Here is a 16,183-nt window from a genome sequence, read left to right on the forward strand (position 1 = left end):
ATCTATCTGCCAGGATGTTGGCAATATCAGTTGGTTCTGTATATTTAGTGCCATTGTGCTGTAACTCAGAGCAGATCTGAGTGTTGCCATTGAGATTCTTGACATAGCTATAGAATGCTTTGTGGTTGTCTTTAGAATCAGTGGAGATTTTGTTTTCATGACTAGCTTTGGAGGATTTTATGAGGGATCTCAGCTTCTTACTGAGGCTGACCACAGAGTTCCTCCAATCATGGCATTTTACTCTTTTTTGCAACAGTTTTTTTCTTCTGTTGTAGAGTTTGTTTATGGCAGGGGACCACCAGATTGGCTTCCTTTTTTGGAGGATAGCATCTTGATTCTGTTAGCGATTTCATGATCCACGCACTCGTGTAAGTGCTTATAAAGTGCATTTTAATAGAATTCAGCAGTCGTACCTCTATTGTCCATCAACATGGGTGTCGTGAAGTTTGCCACGTCTGTCTTAAGAAGTGTGAAGTTGGCTTTGGAGAAATTTTTTACGGTGATTTCCCTAATGGGGGGTGGGGGTGGGATGTGGATATCTAGGGTGATTAGCTTGTCATTGGATCTGACCAACGAGGAATTGACCTCTGGTGTGGAACACCGGTTGCCCATGTTGGTAATGACCAGGTCTAGGATATTGCTGCCCCTGGTGGGGGTGTGGATAAGTTGATCCGAGGCGTTGGAATTTATGAATCCCAGAAAACGTTGAGCACAAGAGTTGGTACATGAGTAGTTTTCCCAGTTAATGATGAGGTAGTTGAAATCACCGATTATTAGGGTGTTAGGTTGTACCCTAATATTTCCAGTGTATCAATAAAAGAGGAGTGGGAATCCTGGGGCATGGTGGGGGATCTGTAGCAAGCTATAATTTGGATTGCGGTCTTGCCCAGAGTTAGTTGCACTTGGATAATCTCGGATGCATTATGCTGAGCAACTAGCCTGGAGGTGTGGATATCCTTAATGAATATGGACACTCCTCTGCCTTTAGTGTTTCGGTCCAGGTTAGGTGGCCGAAAGGTGTGTTATGAATTATAGCCTGGTAATGCAGGGGTGCTCTCTGGAGCCTTGAACCAGATCTCTGTCACTGCACAGATGTCGATGTTCTCCATTTTAAGGAGTGCCTTGAGTGAGTGCATTTGAGGTTTAAACTTCTAGCATTAAGTAGCATTACCCTCAAATTTTGCTTACTTGTGCCTGTTATGGTGGTAAATTTTTCATTTGAACCTTGCCTAAAAAAGGCACTATAGGGGTGGAAAGAGCCTTAGCCAGTATCCAGAATCCCAAGGGTGACAGGTGCAGGCCATCTCTGGCAAAGCATCGTGGTTTGTCGATCATGTCATCCCAGGCAGACAGATACTGGATCCCCTTAGAATGACACCAGAAGCTTAGCCAATTGTTGAAGTCAATCATTTTGTCCTTGTACTGAGGTATCATTCTGGGTGATGGCAGGATGCTACTCAGGGCTAGGGTCATACCTGCCCGGGCTACAAGATCAGACAGCTCCTCCATGTCTCATTCCATGTAGTCCAAGGAGGTACGTCTCAGGTCATTCACACCAATAGACAATGACAGAGTCATATTTGTACTTGTTGTGGAGTGACCTGAGTGCATGCGTTATGTGGTGGATCCTGGCACCTGACAGGCAGCTGACAGTAACTTTCTCCTTGTTTAGCCTGGTGAGTGGAACATTAGTGTGCATGACTATAGAGTCACCTATGACAAGAGTGCTGGGTACGTTGGTATGCCTTATGGGCTGTGGTTGAGTGGCACACTGAGTTTGTGGCTATGTGTCATTTGGGTTGTGTTGGGGGGTGGAGGTTGCTTGTGTTTCTTCTTTGGAGGTCCCTGTTGCTTGGGTAGATTTTTATTGAGACCCTCTGCTGGTTTCTTCTTTTTAGCCATCTGGCCTGGATTACATGTTATCTTTTAATTTAAACAGCTAAGACCCCCTTTGTCCAAGGAAATTACTGTGTTTTCCACTCTACTTGCACAAAGCCAGTACTTAGACTGTGGTTGAAGAGAATGCCAAGTGGTTCCTCTAGGTCCTGCTTTAGACTATTTAGTAGGCAGCCTGGTATGTTATCATTTAATTTAAACAGCTAGCTACCAGTAATGTGACTTGAGACACCTCCTCAATGGTGCCATCTACAATGTTTTCTTCATACTGGTGACAGTGGCATCAAGAGTCAGTGACATTTTAGGTGGCTTTGTTGGGATTCAAACCCCATCCATCTCTCTGGTCATGACATATTTGGTGGCACTGGTAGGATTCAAATCCCATCCATGACACTTTTCAGCACAGTATTTCTATGGCAATCTTTATCTTGTTCTATAGTCTTTATCTTTGGATAAACAATACCCCCTTCTAGCAAAAGGCATAAATAACCTAGTCAGAGAGGTTAGTCTAGAGATTCATTCTCACCTTCCAGATAGCCTTAGTTCACCACTGCTATAATATCATCCCTATCCCTATCATATTTCCCACATTCCTTCTTTTTTGCATCATCATAAATCTCTACTCCTTCACTTCTTTCTTATCCACTCCTTATCATCTATCCATTACTTTGTATTGTTGTGCACTTTTTGTCCTCTGACATCAGTTTGTATTACTGGAGCTTTTCTCCCTGTACCTGCACTGAAAGCAGATCTTGCACCCAATCAGACTTTCCCAGTTAACAAAAGCAATAAAGTAATAACACCTTTCTGTGAATACAAGTGCCATTGTTCCTGAATAGAATCAAATTGTCATCCTTTTCCATGCTCTTGCAATAATCCTCTTAACTTCATCCATTAAAAACTGTATCTATAATATCTCCTTTCACTTCTACTGTCTTTCATTGAAGTCCACAACAAGCAGACATAACTTACTCAAATGTGTTATTTACCTTCCAACTACCAGTCCATTTCCACATTTCTAATTTCTCTGCATGGCCACCACATGTGTTCCTGATCTGTATTATCCTCTGCTCATGTTTTGCAAATTTCATGAGAGCTTCATCCCATTTAAACATTTTTTTCTTGTATTGCCCTTGCATCCTTCTGTTATGTGTGTCACCTATTCGGCCTACTTTACTTAGTAAGCTCATCACCACTAACATGCCATCCCATATTCAGTCGTTCCTCAACCAATCACTTTCCATACTCCACTGCTCTCTTTACCTTGACATATCTTCAGCTACAACACTACTCTAATTGTCTATATATGTAACCTATCCTTCCCTTTTGTGTCCCCATCTTCCTCACCTGTCTCCTTTTTAATTTCTGCTAAAACCCATTGTACAACAACTAATCCCCCTTCCTCTCTCCATACCTTTCCTAAACGTCTGCAAACTCCATCCAGTTATTATTGGACTAGTCTCTTAAAATGGCCACTGTATAAAATTCCAACATTTCCCATCTACTTATCCCTTGTTCCAAAATGTGTAGAATACCCTTTCTCAGTGCCCTTAAAGTTATCCCCAGTATTTTGTCTAACTGTGCCCCCCAAATATTTTTGGATCATCATGTCAGTACTGCATTTTATGTTCTCTAATGCTCTGTTGTTGCAATCCATCCAGTCTTTCTCTTACATCATCCAATCAAGATCCCACTTCTCTAAACCTTTCAGTCTTTGAACAAGTTTAATAACTATTACATACATCCTAAAATTTGAACTCCCAAACCTTCTTCTATCCTGTTTACTCATGCTCTAGCTTTAGAATTACTGCACCTTTTATGTTTCCAAATCTTAATTCCTCACCTTCCTCCCTCAGCCACTCTATTTTCTCCAAATTTCCCAATTCCTCTCTTTGCACCCTTCTGTAGTTTATTGGGGATGTCTCAGTAACTGCACCCATGCTTTCATCTTCTAAATATGATGCCCTCTCTGCCTATGACACAGTGCCTGCCTTTAAAAAGGAGCTGGAAAGCATAGAGGTGTTCATTAATTCCATCCCTGGTTTGATAGGCCTAGTCCTCCTTGAAAAAAGAGTCAGGGCTTAGGAGTAGATACTGAAAAGGCAGAAATCGCCTTATGGGTCAGTTGCCATGTAACTCCCACAATCCTTTGAAATTACCACATGGATCCAACTTGCCTCTCTCATCTTTTTCCCCACTACCTCTGTATGTACAGTGAAAGCAATACTTCTCACTTCTGTCTCCAAACCAGCATAACCTTGATGCTCAACACCATACTCATGACTCCAAATGTAGCCTGTCCTCTCTTGATCCTGTTCCCCTCTATCGCTGCTGGTTATTTCCTTGTATTTCCATAGGGAACTCACCCCCAGTAGTGCCATATGCACAGTTGCCAGTGCATTATCCCATTTTTCAGCTCACACAAAAATATTCATGACTTCATTTTAACCCACAGCCCACAGTACCCTTAGTTTCCAAATTATTTTCAGTTTTGCAGGGTAGACCAGATAAACACATGATCCTACTTGCCTAAAATGCCAACACACTACAATCAAATTTTTCTTTCTTATATAGAAGTAGGGGTCAAAATACTTTCCTGTTTATTCCTACAGCACCCACTGTCAGAACCCTTTGGTAGGCAACAATTTTAATGAGCCTATCCCTCAAACAAAAGGTATGGCATTTTATAATCAGATACATTGCTTTGTCTTCTGACACTGGTAGCCTTCTGACTCTATGTATGTACTTGCCTGTCTAACCATTTAGTACCCTCCATTAACAGCCATACCCACTCCTCCATGAACTGGCTAACCTCCTTCCCTTCCAGACTCTCCCTAAGCCTGATTATACTAACATTTTTTTTTTTTTGTGATCTTCACTCAATCTCAATTTGTTTCTCTATTAAAAAGCCAATAAATGTCTAAGGTTGGGAGGGATGTTCAAAGCCTTTATTGTGATCCAGACAGATCAGAACCACAGGAATTTCTGAGGCTACTTACACAGTAACCATTTCATTTAAATGGCTCAGGTTAGTTTGAATACAGCAGCATGAATCCATGGTGGAATTTGTTAAGTAGCCCTTCCTTCAATAAGAACCTTGTGACCAGAACTGCGAAATGTCGCTTTCACTTTACCCAGTTCTGGTACTGAGCTCAGTGTGTAGCATCCTTGGTTGCTCCATGTGCCATCACTGAAGATGGGTGCCAGAGCTTACTTCCAATACTATGGGGCATCCCCTTCTATAAGGGATCTGTTAGAGATCTCTGTCATGGATTCCACTAGTATTCCATACACTCTTGAGGAATGCCCATGTTGTATACCAGATACCTACAGTAACCTATCTAACATTATGTTTAATAAGATCACTACTGTCTCTGTGACAATGTCTTATTTATTTTTTCTTTGCTCAACTTGCTTGAGATTAACATATCTATGCAGTACTACATTTTATATTATGACACATACAGTTTTCACCTTAGTTTTGTCTCTGTAGAATTTGCTTGAGTCTATTTTCAGCTCATTACCATGGGCGATTGAGTCGGTGCTTCAGTTTTAGTACTGCATGTTCTTTCTGAATATGACTCATTGTGATAGTAGTACTGTAATGATACACGTCATGGTGCATGCTGAGGATACTGTCACCACTACTCTGTGCTCTGATGAAACTGTTGAACTGCTCTGCTGACAGATTTGCTATATTTCCTGGATTTGAACCTGGAGGAAAACTGAAAGCTAAGTTTTTTGTCAACTGCCTTGTGCAGGTCAGTCAATTGTTGGTTGCTGCCTTATTTTGCTTGATAATTGCTGTGGCTCAGTATTTGCATTGCTTGTACTGTTGTTTTTTTTTTTCTTGTTGAGCTGTTTGGTTTATGCCATGCTGTAACTGCCGTCTCTGCTGCTAATTAACTTTGGTCCAGGTCTGCCATAAAGGGTATGTTGGGCTGTGGATTGTTTGGTAGATTATCTGCTTCATCCATTTCTGAACTAATCAACACGTCTGTCCTTGTTTAAGTACTGGTAATCATCTTTGTTGCTCTATTCATTTCTCTTTGTATGTCATGCCATGAGATTTTCACAATTCATTTTCTTTCTTGGACACTGTATTGTCTGCATTGGCAATGACACTGACAACTTCTTCTCTGGGGATTCAGAAGTAGTTTGCAAATCAGTGTAATCAAATTTGCATGGAGAGCTGCCACACTGAGTGGTGGCAATTATGACATACTGAGTTCATATGAGACAGTACACAAGTTGTTGTGGCCTGTATAGTATGTAAATGACTGTATCACATGAAAATTAGTAATATTTTGAAAATGAGAATAATGGCAAATGAAAATGAGGGAAAACATGGCTGCATTATTCAGAAATTAATTGTAGTGCAGTGTAAGTGTGTGTGGGGGGGGGGGGTTGCTGCACTCCTGAGAGTGCCATACTTCAGCTGAGATGGTAAACTAAGGGCCCATCTGCCTGAGTTAGTTTTCACACAGCTGGATTTGAAACAGCCTGCATCATTTATTGAAAATAGTTTATTTATACTTCCTTACATTATTTACACATTCATATTTATAACATTTATCTTCCCATTTCTTTCCATTTCTAAAAGCATATACAGAAAAAAATATTTCTATTTTCATCATTTCAAGATAAGGAAAACAAAAATGGATTTTTCTAAGACATCAACTATTTTTTTAAAAAATTATCTATCCCTATTCTTTTTTTCTATGATCATATGTTTATTTCCTCTAGCATATATTTTTCATCTCTATCTTTAAAAATACAAGAATTCATCATATCTTCTTTTCCATAATCTTTAAATTGCTGCAAACAGTATTCTGTCCTATTTTTCAATTTCACATTTTTTCATATTTTCCACATAATTTTATATCCATTGCTATATTTTTAAATCATTCCCACTTATATTAATTTTTAAAGCTTCTCCAAAACTATTGATTTTTCTACATTCTAAAAATAATCCTCGTGATTCAAGAAGGTATTGCAATGTTTAATGCCTCTATGTACATGCCATGGTACCTTTTATTAGTTGAACAACCAGCCTAACATGGTGCTGCATGGTGCTCTAGCACAAAGACTTGCAGCCGTGTGGCAGTACTGAGTGCTACTGAGGCAATCTGAGGAACAGCCATAAGCCAATTAGCCATGTGGTCTCTCCTCTGAAACAACCTCCAGGAAGGCATTTACATCTACATGCCAATCTACATACCAAGCAATTCAATAAATCCCTCAGATATGTAGATCAGCATGGCCATTCCCATCACTTTTAGGTACTGTACATAGCCCAAAGGCCATGTTCAAATACTAAACATGACAGTGGCACAGGGGTTGAAGGTGGTGGATACACTAAACATCAGGAATTACTATTACTCTTAATTGAAAGTGCCACAATGGCACCAACAGCAGTACAGGGATTGTGTATGGGGGGTTCACAAGTCACCAGAGATTACTGTAATTGGAAGTGCCAGAATTGGCACCGACAACAGCACAGGGTTCAGGGTGGTAGAACCAATAGACACCAGGGATATCGTATACTTAAGTGCCTAGCACCAACAGCACTATGGGGATTTGGAGAGCACTAGACACCAGAGATACATTTGAAACTACATTTACCAAATGGCACTGATTTCAGGACAGGAATCGGGTGGGGGGAACAACTGGAAGCAGTTAGGCAAGGACAGGTATGGGAAATGTTGTGTGTGTGTGTGTGTGTGTGTGTGTGTGTGTGTGTGTGTGTGTGTGTGTGTGTGTGTGTGTGTGTGTGTGTGTGAGTGTTTGTGTCTGGTTGACACTACTACAACAGCAACAGTTTACTACTGTAATTTGCAGTAAATGTGATACAGGGACATGCAAGTTAGATGATAATGAAGTCTTACCTCATCATAGTTAAACATATTTCTGAATCTCAAATTAGAATGCAACCAGTGGCTGAATACATTTCTGCACACTACAAAACGGAGGAATTACAGCTCATAAAAATGCATGTATTAGAAGGGTTAGGCATGCCAAAAGCCAAATATATGGCCATAGGCATGACAATTAGTTGCAAAATTATAAAAACTAACTTTTCATTTTTGGCCGATTTTGACCGTTTAAGCATAGGGCAGCGATGCGCAAATGGGATTGGCCCAAAAATAATTTAAAAAGTTGGAAATAAGCTTTTAAACCAAAATCATAATTTTGCCATAATAGTCAATGGCATGCATAATACAACAAGACCATGGAATAGTGGTTGCTAAGGGGTAAGGCTGAGTGTCGGTTTTGTAACCATGCATTAGCAGTCAGTCCTATGCAAATGAAAGCAATGATACTGAATCACAGATTTTCCCTCAGTGCTAGCTTGCACCAGACTGTGTAGATGCAGTAATACCATGGTGTAAGCCTAAGAGCTAGATGAATTCATAAGGGTGTGTGTCATGCATGCTGTAAGCTTATTGGAGCTCTGTGGCCCGTGTTTGCCCTTAGCTAAGCACATCTAAAGAAGGGGTTGTGTCTGAAGCTGCCTAGCAGTATTTACATTGCCTAAATGGGTGTGCGCACTGCACACTGGGTTTTAAACAAACAAAAATAAATAAATCATAAAATAGCAGCTCCGTTCACATCTGAGCACTGGGTTTGTGCGGCGCACCTTGGGGCTTAAACAGGAAGGCAATGGGAAGGGAAAACAGCAGTAGGAAGGTAATCAAGGAGAACTAGCATAGCTGGCAGGTGAACGGTATCAGAATCAGCCAATTACACAAGCAGCAGCCTTGCCCAGCACACTACTATAAACTATGCAAACACCTTTCCTTCTGGTTTTTCCCACAAACTCTACACCACTGGTGTACACAAATGGGGACATTTTACCTAACAAAACAACAAAATGATAGGGACTGCTTTTGCTCTCATAAATCAATATGTGGAAGAGGCTGAAGGTGGTGAGGATGAGAATGCAGACAACCAATCCACAGTGAGGAGAAGGAGAATAGTGTACAGACCCAGGGTAACCTACCAGGGGGTACATGAGCAGTTGATAGTGGAGCACTACAGGGTGGACAGGGAGCTCCTATAGCAAACTGTTGAGCTGTGCCAGCTATACCTCACACACAGAACCAACAGAGGGGAACCCATCCCAGTGGATATCAAGGTATGTGTAGGCTTAAGAATACTAGCCACATGTACCTTCCAAAGGCCAACTGGGGATATCATGGGGATTCACAGGCATCAGCATCCAGAGTACTCCACCAGATCCTGGATGCCATGTCAGCACATGCCAGTGTGCACATATATTTCCACAAGAGCCGTGAGGCATTGACCAGAAATATGCATCTCTTCCACCAAATAGCAGAATACCCTGAGGTAGTGGGTGCTATAGACAGCACGCACATAGACATCAAAGCACCACCTGGTGAGGAGGGCAGGGTCTACATAAACTGCAAGGGCTTCCCCTCCATCAACTACCAGGTCATGTGCAATGCCCAGGGCATTATAATAAATGTGTGTGCTGGCAGCCTTGGAAGCTATCATGACTCCCACATCTGGCATATGATGCAGCTGTACCAGAGATTTGCCAGTGGGGACATCCCATATGACCACCTAGTGGGGGATGCTCATTACACACTGGAGCCATGGCTGATGACACCCATCAGAAATGCACACACACCCGAACAAGAACTCCATAATGAGGCACACGCACAAACCAGAATTATAATAGAGTGTGTGTTTGGGATGATCAAGTCATGGTTCCGGTGCCTAGACATATCCTGTGGAGTCTTGCCGTGCTCTCCAGCTACATGTACCCAAATTGTCATTCTGTGTGCCATGCTACACAATATGATCTGGCAGAAACAGCTACAGAAGGAACAGCATGGGGCAGGACCACACAGCCCCCCACCATTGTCAAGGCCAGCACAGGCACAGACTGACTCGGAGGAGGAACAACCTGAGCCTGCCCCTGTAGGCAGAAGGAGGTGTGCCCAGTATGCCCAGGCCTTGGCAAAGAGGCAGTGCATAGCACATACACCGACACGGTAGGAAATCAGGGAATGACACCTCTCTGTCTGACTCGCACATACAGTGAAAGGAATGCCAAACATGACACTACCTGTGCTTAACCATGTATAGGGAGTGTACTATGTGCATCCGACATAGTCAGCCCTCCAGCACCATCCTCAGTACTGGTACAGCCACAAGGTAAGTCACTCACTCTATCAATTGCTGAATGGAGTAGTATGTTCTTGTACTTGTATTTATGGTAGGGATGTGAGCATGCAAGGGAATCGGCTGGCTGAATGGGATGGTAGCAGATAGTAGACAACTATATGGACAGCATGAAATCCATAACAAATACTGGTGTCAGCATACTAGGCAGTACTAGACAAGGTGACAAATCCCACTGCAGGACATGTGGTGGGCCAAATGTGTGTCCATAGGACACACACATGCATGTCAGTGAAGCTCACATACACAACAGTCTCAGCCAGCAGGACAGGTGTAGATGACCACAAAAAAAGACTGTGCTAAGGCCTCTGATTGATGGCAATGGGGAACAGCCCCCCTCCAGACCTACACAGACAGACTACAACAGGTCAGGCAGTTGGATGTTAGTTCTGCAGGGTAAGATGTGTGAAACTGAAATGTAGGTCAATAAAACCTAAGATCTGTGCTACACTGATATGCCTCTAGTCTGCATGATAGGTCAGAATACAGAATGAAATGGAAGCCAACAGAGTACCTGAAATACCAGTGCAGTCATAGCAAATGTTTACGGTTGTCAGGTGTGCCCCCCCCCACAATCCTATGTAGAAATGTAGTAACATGTACATGTGGGTATAATAACAGTGGAACACAGATTACCTGAGCTGGCCAAATTAGCAGTGAAGATTGTTGCACATGTACAATATGGTGGGCTCTGTGTGTTAGGTTGTTGTGTGTTGTATATTGTGTGAAAGTGGTCAGCATGTAGGCATGGAGGGTTGTGTCTTGGTGGGCTATGGCCGGTTCTGTTGATGACAGGGCCAAATTCTAACAACTGCACTGCCAAGCACAATGCATACTAATTGTTCAATGTAATATCTGTCACCATCTGAAAGATGGACATGGCATGAATGTGGGCCCAGACATACACACAGTACACAGGTGGAAGCACCCTAGACATAGAGTGTATAAAATGCTACTGTCAAATGGACACATTTTTGGAATTGTACATTCAGGTTAGCAGCACATTAGTTGTCTGTGTACTATGGAATACTGATGTAGTCTGGCCAAACACTGGCAGACCACAAAAGGCACACTTATGAAGTACTGAGAAACCACTGATTTCCCCGCACAAGCCAACATAAGGGGAATGCCCCATGTATATCTGTGAGTCAGCTGCAAGAAGCTTCAATAGCACACATGCACTCAGCTCACCCCACCATCAGCCACAGGTTCATCAGAGGTCCTATCCCTGCTGTTGGGAATAGGTACAATATGACCCCCACTTCTGTATGGGAATACCCACAGAATGCTGCATGCTGAAGAGGTGTCCCATGCAGGTGTGTCCTAGCTATAAGTAGCACCCTGCCAGCATCCACACCAATGGATTAATAAGGACAGAAACTATTGCCATTAACACCTTGCACACCTAACCTGTCACCCCAGGGAAATCCAGTGACTTGCAGCCTGGGACTGTAGGAGTGACAGAATGCACTGGCCTGCTACAGATGGCCTGCATCACTACCAAATGCCCTACAGTACTCTGTCAAAGGCCTGTCTTTCACCCGTACTGTCATTTTTAATTTCTTCAAGTCTTTTGGGTTTCTAATACCATGACAGGAATGTACCCCATTCCTAAGTCAAAGTACGATTAAAGTTCATGAAATTAGTATTGTTTCACTCTTTGATGTTAGCCAAAAGTGCTCTTTACAGCACCTGCAATGTGCCCAGTAATGACTCCTTCTGCAATTCATACAGTGTTACATGAATTGGTAACATATCTAAATACGATTGTAAATTATTTTTTATAAGACCAGTTGCTCCTACTACTATTGGAACTGTCTGGATATCTTTCTTCCACATGGCTTTCCTTTCTGCCTGCAGATTGAGGTATTTTATGACTTTGTGTCTCTCTGTACACAAGACACTGTAGCCACTAGGTGTGGCAATTTCAATGATCAATGCTACTTTTGTTTTATTTTCTTGGACCACTATATCTGGTTTTCTAGGATCTATCTTTTGGACTGTTGGTATTGGGTGATCCCATGTGATGTAAACTTTATAATTTTCTATGATTCTCTGTGGCTCATGTTTCCAGTGTTTTTCAGCCACTTTGATACCATAATGTTTGCACAATCTCCAGTGTAACAATCTTGCCACATTATTATGCCTTTCAGTATACAGTCCCTCTGCCATTAGAAAGTCACAACCAGCAATAAGTTGAGAGTCGCAACCAGCAATAAGATGAAGCAATGTATGTTCTCTCATGGAGTCCCAAATAATGACATAGCACAGTCCACAGAACACAAATGCAAGGCCATGTCGACAAATCCCAGTAGCATGTCCACCATGTCCTACTGCATGAACCGTGGACTAACCCATAAATACTGATGGGATGAAGAGATAACTATAGGGATACATATCAGATATCACATGCATTATGTTAGGAAGAGGATAGAATAACAGGGGGGGTGTAGAACATGGACGCCATGAAGTGTGTGAAGTCTGAAACTCTGATGTGTGCCCATACTATCCTTGCCTGCAAACCCAGGAAAGGGTGGCTACAAACCTACTTGTAAACCACAATATGAAGGGGAAATGACTAGATATATGAGCCCCACCTTTGAGTAACCTGTGTGAATCTGTACAGCAGGATATGGCCATTCTGTCATGTCAATAGATGTACAAGCATGGGATCCTCAGCCACCACAGTACCAAGGTACTAGACCATTTACATAGACCCATTAGTGAGTGTCTGCAGCTCCCCCTCCAGAATGGCATGATTGTGCAAGAATATGTAGGCTGCAGACCACAATACTGGACACAGCTTCATTCATCTTGTATTCCCCATGAAATTATTGTGAGCAAATAAGTATATCTGTCAGTAGCTGATGACGTAATACATCACAGTGTAAAACAGTACATATGTCTGAATATCTCTGCTAACACCAAAACCATATAGCAGAAGCAGCACAGCCACAATTAGTAACAGTATCCCAATATCCTATGACCATTGTGACTCCATATTGTCAACCTATCTACAGATTTCCTGCAGAAACAGGTTGCTAGCTGTGGGTGTAGACAAATGCCTGCACTGGAGTACAACCTACCTGGAATGGATTCACACATTCAATACAGAAGGTCATACTGGGCATGCTTCCACACTTAGAGAAATGAAGCCCATGTCTGACAACACAATACAGAAGGGTCATACTGGGCATGCTACCACCCTTACAGAAATGAAGCCCATGTCTGGCAACAACAGTGGACAATACATATCTGTTAGTCGCAGATGTCTGTGCACACACACCACATTACACACCAGTCATGCTTTGCACACACATCAGATAGGAATGCACACATATATCCAGGGACAACACACTATAATAGGTCAAACATACACAAATAGAGATGTGGGGAAGAAAGAGACAGGCAGTGATAAAAAGCTTACCATCATGAGGCCTGTCCCACCCACCACACATCCAATTAGCCAATATCACATGATGTTCGAATCTCAATCACTGTAGACATTTGCTTCTGGTAGCCCTCAGCACTATAGTGTTTGTAGTGCTTGTGATAACTGTGTAATATAACAGGACAGTCATTATTCATCTAGCAGTTGTTTACACAGTCCTGTCAAATGTAAAGTTGTGTGTGACTGAATGTTGTGTGTGTGTTTCCAGAGGAATGGTTTATGGCCCATTCACACACACTGCACTCCCCATTGCCCTAGTTTAGCCAGCTTGCTGATGTCAGTCACCTTGAAATACCCCTTTGGACAAAGATCATCCCTGTAAGCTCTGTGGAGCATGCCATAACTGTGTAATGCTATAGTGTAATGTACTGAATAGGTAGGAGTTCTAATCCCAGACATGGCAACTGTAAAACTCTGTGTGTTTGTGTGTGTAGGGATCAATGCTTTTGAGGCCATTCACAGTCACTATATCTTCCATTGCCCTACTTTAGCAAGCCTGCTGATGTCAGTCACCTTGAAATACATCCTTGGAAAACATTAAGTCCTGTAAGCTCTGTGGTGCATGCAATAACTGCATAATGCTATAATGTGATGTATTAGGTAGGAATTCTAATCCCAGACATAGAAACTGTGTTTGTGTATGTAGGGATCAATAATTTTGAGGACATTCACAGTCACTACACCTCCCATTGCCCTACTTTAGCAAGCCTGCTGATGTCAGTCACCTTGAAATATCACCTTGGACAAGCTTCAGCCCCATAAGCTCTGTGGCGCTTGCAAAAACTGCATAATTCTGTAGTGTGATTACTAGTTAGGTAGGAGTTCTAATCCAAGACATGGCAACTCTAAGACTCTGTGTAGAGATCAATAATTATGAGGTCATTCATAGACACTACACCTCCAATTGCCCTACTTTAGCAAGCCTGTTGATGTCATTCACCTTGAAATACACCTTTGGATAAGGGCTAGTCCTATAAACTCCATGACATGTGTGATAACTGTGTAATGCTATAGTGTGATGTACTAGTTAGGTAGGAGTTCTAATCCCAGCCATGGCAACAGTGAAACTGTGTGTGTGTGTGTGTGTGTGTGTGTGTGTGTGTGTGTGTGTGTGTGTGTGTGTATTGTGTGTAGGGATCAATGATTTTGAGGACAATTCATAGACACTACACCTCACATTACCCTACTTTAGCAAGCATGTTGATGTCATTCACCTTGAAATACACCTTTGGATAAGGGCTAGTTCTATAAGCTCTGTGGCACATGCAATAACAGTGTAATGCTATAGTGTAACATACTAGTTAGGTAAGAGTTGTAATCCCAAACATGGCAACTGTGAAACTCTGTGTGTGCAGGAGTCAATGCTTTTGAGGCCATTCATGGTCACTACACCTCCAATTGTCCTACTTTAGCAAGCCTGCTGATGTCAGTCATCTTGAAATACCTCATCGGAAAAGATTCAGTTCTGTAAGCTCTGTGGCGCGTGCAATAACTGTGTAATGCTATAGTGTGATGTACTAGTTAGGTAGGAGTTCTCATCCCAGATATGGCAACTGTGGGACCCTGTGTGTGTGTAGAGATTAATGCTTTTGAGCCCATTTACAGTCACTACACCTCCCATTGCCCTACTTTAGTAACCCTGCTGATGTCATCTACCTTGAAATATACCTTTGGAGAAGGGCTAGCCCTATAAGCTTGGTGGTGTATGCCAAAAAAGTGGAATAATATAGTAGCAGTAACTACACAGCTTTGGGTTTGAATCTCATCTGTGGCACGTGTTTGTGTGTGTAGCTCAAAGGTTTTGTCCCTATTTACAGTCAGTAAACATCTCAGAGCCTGACTTCAGCAGTCCTGCAGATATCATCCACCTTACAAGTATCTGTTGCAAAGCCTGTACCATGTCAGGTCAGTGTGGAGATTGCTCTGATTGTGTAACGACAGGATGCATTGTGGGGTGAGTTTTGCTAAATTATTATATTGAGGACCTACTATATGTCACAATGTCCACCTTACAAGGACAACAAATGTCAAACAGCAGAGAGGCTGGTGTAGACAATTCATAGCCCTACATGTGACATTATGGATCAGTGAACAAGATAGGCAACCCTTGTATTACTCAGAGAACACTCTCCACCCATGCCTCATACAAAAACACACTTGGCTAGGCAAGAACCACTATACTGGTAGTTCCCTGCATATTGCCCACAGATATTAACCACAGTGTGATTGCAGTGGACTACATGCCTGTTGACCACAACACTGCCACTGACATCAGACTGTACTGTGATGTGTAACATCTCCTGACCGAGTGTGTCTTATCCAGCAAGTAAAAGGACATGGCACCCTGTTCCATCCCTACAATAGGCAAATAATTGCTTACAGTGATCCTTTGCTATGTCCCCCACTGGACGCCTGCAACAACTGTAGAGTCTGCAAATGTAACCCACAAAAGGAATGCCATGCCTTACACACATGCCCTGTATGCACAGATGCCACTAACTCCACTGAATACCAGTATCATGCTGTTAATGTAGGTGCAGCCATGACCTCAGTTCCATAGCTAGGTCTCAACACATGAGGTCAGGAATGCCACATCAGTTGATAACAATCTGTCCACACAACATG

Source organism: Protopterus annectens, chromosome 10.part0 (genome assembly GCF_019279795.1).
Source record: "Protopterus annectens isolate FY-2018-M chromosome 10.part0, PAN1.0, whole genome shotgun sequence".
Taxonomy (NCBI): Eukaryota; Metazoa; Chordata; order Ceratodontiformes; family Protopteridae; genus Protopterus; species Protopterus annectens.